The following is a 9,566-nucleotide window of genomic DNA, read 5'->3' on the forward strand; positions in this document are numbered from 1 at the left end:
GAAAGAATGAGCTAAAGAGAGAATTGATCACATATCAAGAGAGAAAACAATGAACACATGCAGGCCCCTGAGGTCTGAGTCGGCACAGCTGTGAAATTACCTCTCAGAAACTTGCTTATATGTGAAAGTAAACATCCTTAGAATAAACTGAAATGGAGTTTTGAGTAGAGAAACCATAAAATATTATCCAAATGCACATTTTAGAACAGAAAAATACAACATCTGAAATAAAAAGAAAATGTAGTAGATGGGCTCAATGACAGAAGAGAGACGGCAGAGGAAAGACAGTTTCATTGAACTTCAAACTAGATTGATAGGAACAACTGAGTTGACAAAATAAAAAAAGAAGAAAGGAAGGAAAAGAGCAGCTGCAGGGAGTGGCTGGGAGAGTGCAGGGCTGCGGCAGATTGTCTTTAGTATCAGTCAGTGACACTGAAGATCTAGCACTGTGCTTCAAATCCTAGAAAGAGAAGGGAAAGTGAGTGGTACAGCGCGGTTTTGGAGGATATAGGCGCACGATCATTAAACGGTGTGACTGTACAGAAGCATTTTACTAAAGCAGATGGTTCTGAGAATCTTGTGCAGGATAATATCAAAGAAACCAAGTCCAGACAAAACAAAGTCAAATTGTTGAGTCAAAGACTTCCCTCTTTTCTCTCAGTTCTTAAGAAGAAAAACCAAAAACAACAAAGGCAACCACACCAAACCAAACCAAAGTGGAGGAAATGAAAGAGTTCTAGAAACAAAACCAGCAGAAACCGCACATAGGAAGGTAAACACAATGGCCTTGCTTTGCCCTTAAAGTTCTTTTAGCAAGTATAACTATCAAAGGTAAAAGTTGAAAAGTTTTCTGCTTGTATCTTGAAAGTAACTAGATAAGTATATTTATAAATATAATATAAAAAGATACCACATAAGGGGAACAGTTTTTATAAAACTTCTATAGTTTTACCTCTACCAATAAAAGAAGCTGTCATATTAGAATATTTTTAAACTCAATGCTATGATGACTATAAGAGATCAGCTTTAAATATAAGGATAGATAACAGAAAAGCCAAAGATGCTTTGAAGACCCCACTTAGAGGAACATTGGAGTGATTATAATCCTATCACAGCAAAAGCCAGACTAAGGACAATTAGCAAGAATAAGAGGGTCATTAATCCTCCGAAATAGACATAATGGTCCTCTAATGTTTGTCCCTGATGCGCAGAATCAAACTTCATGAAGAAAAAAGAAAGAAAGCCACAGAGAACATAGGTGAGGTGCAAGCAGAGCTGGGGTGTCTTTACTCGGTAGCTCAGGGGGACATAGACGACAGGAAGGGATACAGGAGAGCGAAGGGACAACATTGTCATCACAACCCCAGCCAGCATTAGACCCTGAGGCAGGAAACAAACCTCAAGTGACTTATAAAAATTGAAACCATGCAAAATGCATGCTCCAATCACAATGGAATTAAATAAAAAACAATCAATGAGTAATATATCTAAAAGTTCTCCAAATATTTGGAAGTTAAAATATTCTGTGGGCCAAAGAAAAATTCTCAAGGGTAATTACAGCCCATTTTAAACTGGACAAAAATGTAAATATACAGCAATTTATGGGTGCAGTTAAAGGAAGTAATTACAGAAAACTTTGTAGCATTCACGCTTATATTAAAAAAAATCTTTATAGCATGAAAAGCTCATATTTCAAAAGAAGAAAGATCTCAAATTGATAATCTAACCTAAGAAGCTAGTAAAAAATAAAGAAAATGAACAAATTGAACTCAAAGCAAGGAGGAAAAAAATTGTGTACTTAAGAACAGAAAAAAGATGAGGAGGAAAGCAGAAAAAGAATGGATAAAAAATCAGTGCAACAAAGAGCGGTTCTCTGATTAAAACACTGGCCAACCAGACCTGGAAGTTGGGAGAGGGTCATAAGAGAAGAAAATGATCAACCAGGTGTGGTGATGTATTGTGTACCCTAATAAACTTGCCTGAGGATCAGAAAACAGAGCCAGCCATTAGATTAGACACAGATGCCAGGCTTGGTGGCACACGCCTTTAATCCCAGCACTTGAGATTTCATGCCTTTGCCTGGGAAGTACATACACCTTTAATCCCAGGAAGTAATGTGGCAGGGCAGAGAAAGGTATATAAGACACGAGGAAACAGGAACTCACTCTCTTTAGGCTGAGGATTTTGTAGAGGTAAGAACTAGTGGCTGGCTTGTTCTATCCCTCTGATCATTCAGCTTTCACCCTGATATCTGGCGCTGGGTTTTTTATTAAAAGACCATCTAAGATTTGAACAACAACCAGGGAACAAAAAACACAGTAAAAGGAAAGTACACACTACAAATAACCCACACTACACATTTGACAATTTAGATAAGATGGGCCAGTGCCTTGAAATCTACAGGCTACAGGAAGTCATACCAAATCCAAGGGTGGGGCATTAATTTCAGGAAACTCTCCATTGGCTGCTCCTATCAGAGCTTAACTCCGAATCTTGGCTGATCTGACCATAACCCTCTATTCCATCTCTCCTCTTCCCCCAGACTGTATTCATTAGGAGTGAGAACTACTGCAGCCTCCAGGAACCCAGGATAGCTTAGCTTTCTTCAGAAACATTGCAAGACGATCTGATTAGTCTTCCCATCTGGAGCCCTCCCCTCACTTCCTCCCTTAACATTTGACATCATCAGAGATGCACTGGAGGCCTTAGACCATCTCCCGCAGATCTGTGAATCCATCTCTCTTCTCTGACTCAGAGCTAAATGACTCTGGTTGACTTTTCTGTGGTGGAATCACTGTCACAGTACAGCTTCTCCTTCTTTGGGTCTTGCAACACTGTTCCTCAGCTCAACCAATTATCAGGAGCACGTGGCTTGTCTCGTGAGCTTTATTTCCTGCTATACAAGAACCAACAGAGTTCTCAGAAGAGCCAAGTTCCTGCCCAAATAACTGGCAATGTTAGGGCACAAACAAAACATCTGCTCTGACTCTCCTCTAACCCACGGAAGAGCACAGTATGTTTTATACAACTGGTGCCTGCTCACTTGAGTTTCTGGATAGACACCTCAGACTACTCTTCTCTTTTCAGTTTTTGTTAACATTAGTTTCCTATGAGAAAATTGTACAGCAAATGCAGAGTTCTCAACTATCTCTGCCTAGAATGTGTAAGTAGTTTTTTTTTTTTTTAAATTAAATCCCAAACACCAAATCTCTTCTCATTTCAATTCAAAATGGCCTTTGCTAATCATTCCTGTTAGTAGCTTGGTAGGCATGAGGAGAGTACATTCCTAGCCATATTTTGAGAAAGCAATAGAGTCACTGCTTAAGCCAAAAATTTATACTGTTTGAACCTCCCAAGAGTCACCCCCATATTTAATATGGATTTCTTTAAACCACCAAAGCTGGGCCTCATCCTTCTCCCACACTCCTTGAAAATTCTGACTCTCAGCCAAGACTGTCATGACAATTTAAGAGCAGAAAGACATGGTCTGTGCACTGTCTTCTACACTGAACTCCTGCTTTTAGTCATGTGGTGTTGTGTGGTACTACCTGGGGTGATGGGGACAAATGCCTACTTGACCCAGAAAGGGAAGATCTGACAGACCTAAGGAAGGTTACCAGCAAAGTCCAGCTTGGTAAATCAGTGAATCTGTTGGGGTTGTTTGTAGTAAGGATGAGGGGTTGCATACAGGAGCAGAAATTATTCAGACAACTGTATCCTGCAAAGCCAACTCCATCACAGATGATGACTCACAAAAGCCAGAGCCCTGGAGCTCACTGCACAACCTGAAGGCTGTCAGTAGATTGGTGAGTGTCTTTTCCAGGCAGCTCAATTGTTTTGGTGAGTTTTGGAAAATGCCGTTTCAGCAACATAGTGATAATTATGTGGTTTCTGTTCTTAACTTTGTTTATATGGAACGTTGCATTTATTGATTTACATAGGTTAAGCCATCCAGGATGAAACCCACTTAGTAATATCTATCTTCTTAATGTGTCCCTGAATTCAGTTTGCAGGTATTTTGTTTGTGACTATGTTCAGCAAAGAAACTGGTCTGTAGTTTTTGTTGTTGTTGTGACTTTAACTGGTTTTGGCACTAGAATAAATTTGGTAATATTCCTTTGCTTTCTATATTTTGGAACAAGAAGAGTTATCGTGAGATCTTCCTTAAAAGTTTCATGAAATTCAGGAGATAATCCATGGGCTTGGCTTTGAGGGGAGGCTTTCCATTACAGCTTCAATCTCATTGATTGTAATGGGTCTGTTTGAGTCCTGGCTTTAATTATGATAGATGATGTACACTTAGAGACTCATCCATTTCATCTAGGTTTTCCAGCTTTTGGGAGCATAAGTTTTCTAGTATTCTCTAATGATGGTCTGGATTTCATTGGAGTCTGTGGTGAAGACTGTTTAGTTCTTTGTAATTTACAGTCACTCCCCATGGGTTGTGCAAACCTGTTACCCTGGGCCATTCTCACGGGGGTCTCTGTATTTCCCTACCCCGATAAGTTTGACTCTAGGGCCAAAGGTTGAACAGCGCCTGTCCCCTTGGGCTCTTCCTGGGTCTGTCTCCTTTGTAATAGGTCTGTGTTCCCCTCCCTAGGTTATACTTGTACTAAACCTGCATCCACCACCTCTGGGCCCACCCAGTCCTCCTCCTTTGGGCTGGTCCTGTGCCTTGAATGGCCTCTATGAGTCAGTCCATCAGGACTTCTGCTGCCTCAGGTTATTCAGCTGTCTTCTTGAGGACAGAGAGGTGGTTATATTACTTATACCCACCAGTTCTGAAGTACTTAGACTGATCCTGCCTGCCCCACAACCCCAGCCTCCCAAGCTAGGTGGTGAGAGCCTTTCACTGTTGACCAGTCCTTTTCAAAGCAGGCCAGTCAGGGGCCTAGTACCCACCCCCTCATTCCCTTAGTTTTCTTTACCAGACCACTATGAGGCCTGTCGTTATGTTGAATCACAGATTTTTTCCCCCTTTTTCTAAATGAAAGGTCTAACCTGAGGTGTCTCTTCCATTGCTCCTACTTTGTGTTTGCCCTATTCACTTGCTATTTCCATGGGCTCAAAGCTCTTGGATCTAGTAAGAGGCTCTTTAGTGCAGATCTGACGTACTCTCTTGCTACATCTCCATCCATCCTCTATTAAATAAGCAAGTCCCACTGAAAAGCCATCTCAGACTTAGACACAGTTTCTACTACATATAGCACTGGCCTTGGTGGCAGTGTGCTGACACTCTTTTCCCTTACATATTACTCTCATGGGCTGCAGAATTTATTTTAAACCATTAGCCTTTTTGAAGGGCATTTCTATAATCACACATCAGACTCCACTCATCAAGCCGGTGTGCTACCCCATAGCATATAAAGAAAGACAGCCTCGCTGGGATTTATCCCACAGACTCCCCACCTAGATTTTACTTCTGAGTGGAGAACTCAGTCCTGGTTGCATGCTTGATCGGCCATTTTAAGGGTCATATGACTTCTGACCTCACACAAAGGCACCCGATCACATACCATATGGGAAAAGGTGACCATATTGGGGGTTTCTCCTATGGACACCTAACTTAGTCTTTCCTCCTGGATAGAGGACTCAGTCTTGCTTGCACATCTCAGTCTCCATCATAACCACTGACATGGCAAGAAGGCACATTATCTGTCCCATACCACACAGGGAAAAGTAGGCATATAGGATTTGTCTTCTGCCCCCGTGGATATTCCATCCTTGGGCTGCTCAGCCTCAGTTGCCTGCCTTACTACCCATAACCAGGACCAGGCAACCTTATTCCTCCCAGACTCACCATTGATTCTGTCAGCCTGTATTCCAGTACCAATTATATTGCATGACATTGTTCCTAGGGGGTATGAACAAATGTCTACTCAACCCAGACTGGGAACCAATGACAGACAAAGTAAGTAGACCACTGAAGTCCAATTCAATGAACCAATGAGTTTGTCAAGGTTACTCACAGAAGCAGAAATGACTCTAAGGCAGGTATATTGCCAAAAGCCCACCCAGCAGGAGCAACAGCCCATGAAAGGTAGAAATGTTGGTGTTCACAGCACAACTTGCATGTTAGAGAGTCTTCTCTAAGCAGTTCAGCTGGTCAGAACCTCTTCTGGGCAGCTTGGCTCTTCTGAGAGTGTCTCTCACTAGTCCTTACTGCTTCTATATGCTGGGGGAGGACAAGGTCTAGTGAATCTGGTCTGTTTCAGAGACTTCCTAAAGCTTTTCAGTTGTTTATTTCCTGAACTTAAAGAGCTTACCTGCAAGGTGGATGTTTCACCACCTCCCTTTAAAATATCCTACATTCCACCTGGATAGTTTTATCTTAGAGGAAATCGCCGCACAAGACATGATGACCACGGCTTCTCAGTGATGGGTTCTTCTAAATCTCCAAAGAACTTGAACGCTGCTACCAGCACCTTTCTGAGCCAAACCCTCAATGCTCCTCCCTCTCTGCATGACTGTCATGGGCTGACTGTACTGATTCAAACCTTGAGCAGTGGGGAGCCCCTGCCCATCTTCTCCTGTTGCCTCACTACACTTTTCCTCCTGCATTTCCGGTTCCTATAACAAACCTTCCTCTTCTGTTCTCTTGTTTACTCTTCCTGGTCCTGGGATGTATTAAATTTAGAGCTTAACTTTGACTTCAAAATGTTTCCCACATCTGTGACACCAGTGTCATCAGAGGACTTACAGCCTATTAAGTGAGAGAAAAAAGGGAACAATGTTAAAGAAATGAAGCAAAACAAACAAATAACCCTCCACCCTGCTATGGTTATAATGAAGGGCAACGCCCATCAATGATGATTTCTGGTGCACATAATGGCACCCAGTGCTTTGTGGAGGTTCTGAGAGCCACAGTATGAGTAATTATCGCAGTGAACTTGCACAGCCTTTGTCCTTCAGAACACCAACTTTCAAACTTGAATGCACCTAGGAAGGAGTAAAGGGAATAATTTAAAAGTACTGACACCAAGTCCTATCTGAACACCCTGATTCAATCTGTGTGAGTTGCAACCTGGGGTTCACGACTTTTTAAAAAACGTTCCTAGGTGACTTTCATGCAACCAAGTGACTTTCCTGGCTGCAACATTTTAGCATGATTGGGATCTGCAGGAGAACTGGACAAAAATGCAGGTTGTTGTGGTTTCTGATTCTACAGACTCACTCAGGACTAGAGAACTTCCACTCTTTGCCCATTTCCAGTTAATTCCGCTTTGACATCTCCTCCTTTTTCTCCAAGTGTAAATCATTGGTCCTACCAAGAATGTAAAGTAAGCCAAGGCTAAAGCTGATGTTTTGTGTCTTCCAAAGGCCCCAGAGCTTAAGGACACAATTGAGCTTTGAAAAGTCTAATGTTCTTGGGAGGTGTCAAAACCTTAAGATGTAGGATCTACTGGAAGTCTTTAGATCACTGGGGTTTGCTCTTGCAGAGTAAGACCATAGAAGTCTCTTTCTATTTTGTCTAGTGGCTGTGAGATGAGTTATTTTGATCTTCCACATACTCCCCCTGTGGTGTGCTGCTTTGCCTCTGGGTAAAACCAAAGTGTCTTAGTTAGGGTTTCTATTGCTGTGAAGAGACACCATGACCATGGCAATATTTCATCATGGTGACTTACAGTTCAGAGGTTCAGTCCTTTATCATCATGGTGAGACATGGTGGCATGCAGGCAGACATGATGCTGGAGAGCTAGCTGAGATTCCTACCACTTGCAGGCAACAGGAAGTAAACTGAGACACTGAGCATAGCTTGAGCATATGAGACCTCAAAGCCTGCCTCCACAGTGACACACTTCCTCCAACAAGACCACACCTACTCCCAACAAGGCCTCAACTCCTCATAGTGCCTCTCCCTTTGGGGGCCATTTTCTTTCAAACAACCACACAAAGCCATGAGGTGGACCTTGAATAGGAAATCTACAAAACTGTAATTCTAAAACACCATTTCTCTTTATAAACTGATTATCTGGGGGTAATTTGTTATAGCCATGGAAAGCTAATTAACATAGCCAATGACTCATATTTCTGCTTTTAAGTATAAAATGAACAGTAACAGAGCAGTAAAAATAACGCTGATGAGAAACACAGAAAGGACACACAAAGAGTCTTTTTTTTTTTTTTAATTTTTGCAGAGGTGATAGGGATAAAATTCAGGGTGTTGCACAAACACAGAGCTACAAAACCCTCATCTAGAGACCCTGTTGTGTTATGTTTGAATGTGCTCTCAGATCTCTCGTCGGAGGTTACAGTTTACATGACTTCCAGTATATGCTACTGAACTTGAACTAGGGCCTTACTAATCCCAGTTCACTCTCTGTTAATGTCTGCCACGTTTTCTGATGATCCATTACCAAGCAGATTCACTTGGAAGGAAAACTCAAATGCGAGAGCCTTGAAATAAAGGTAAGACTTTCCGGGGTGGGCTGGAGTCAAGATGGAGGAGATGCCAGAGAGCCGTGGTGACCGCAGCATCCACCCTGTTGTCCCTTAACCCCTCTGCCTGCCATATTCGGAGTCCGAGCCCCTGTCGAATTGCAGATGACTGTGGTGGTGCCTTTACCATGGCTACCACAGGTGGTGTTATCTTTCAAGCCTTCAAAGGTTTTCGAAATTCTTCAGTGGGAGTAAACCACGGACTCCGAGAGAGTTTGACAGCTGTTAAAACCAGGGCTCCACAACTGGGAGGTAGCTTTGCAGTTTGAGGAGGACTGTTTTCATAACTGACTGTAGTGTGGTTCAGATAAGAGACGAAGAAGATCCCTGGAACCCCGTTACTAGCAGGGCCTTAACAGGAGCTGTTCTGGCACAAGAAATGGACCGGAAGCCATGCTTGGGTCGGCTGAGATGGAGGCACTCTCCCAGCTTTAGCTGAAGGAGCTGGCATTTTGCTGACAAGCTTTGCTCTGCAGTTTCCCAATGTTTGCTGAAGACCGCTCCCAGCTGCCTTCAAGCCAGTTACCATCCTCACCCTTGGGAGACAACGACAGTACCAATAGGACTTCTTCCCCAGGATTCCTGTAACAGGGTGGACCGCAGTGCAGTAGGATTTCTGAAGATCAAGTTCCGTCTCTTTAAAGCTGTAAGTGGGCAGAGGTGGCCAAGTCGGCTACGAAGAGACAATTAGCACATTTTTCTCTCAGAGAGGAGAAAAGATACTGTTTATTTATTCACACTTGGATTGCATTTGTGATCAAAATAAATGTTTAATACCATTTAAAGAGTGTATATATATACATACTAAGCAGATAAAGGACCAAAGAGCAAAAACAGTGAAATTTGACCATCACTTCCTTCAGGACTTCTCAGCCTGGTGTTTTGTGTACAGTTATTCAGACCATGAAAGTTTGCTGGGACTTAACATTTCCTTTTGAAGTTATAGAGTTCTGCCTTTCATACTGAGCATACCTCAGATAATGCATGTTTTTGCCAATCTTCATCTTACTTGAAATGAATTATATATGAGGATTATGTAATTAGCATGAATCATTTCACAGGGAAAGAACTGAAAGACACGCCCATATGTTCATCCTTTTCTTTGAAAACAAAATGCTGTCTTGGTT

General features: G+C 42.3%; 1 pseudogene; it reads left to right on the forward strand.

The window, feature by feature from the left end:
- The first annotated feature begins 8,457 nt into the window (after positions 1 to 8,457).
- Positions 8,458 to 9,027, forward strand: LOC118577895 (annotated as a pseudogene).
- The last annotated feature ends 539 nt before the right edge of the window (positions 9,028 to 9,566 follow it).

The sequence above is a fragment of the Onychomys torridus genome, chromosome 2 (assembly GCF_903995425.1).
Source record: "Onychomys torridus chromosome 2, mOncTor1.1, whole genome shotgun sequence".
Classification (NCBI taxonomy): Eukaryota; Metazoa; Chordata; class Mammalia; order Rodentia; family Cricetidae; genus Onychomys; species Onychomys torridus.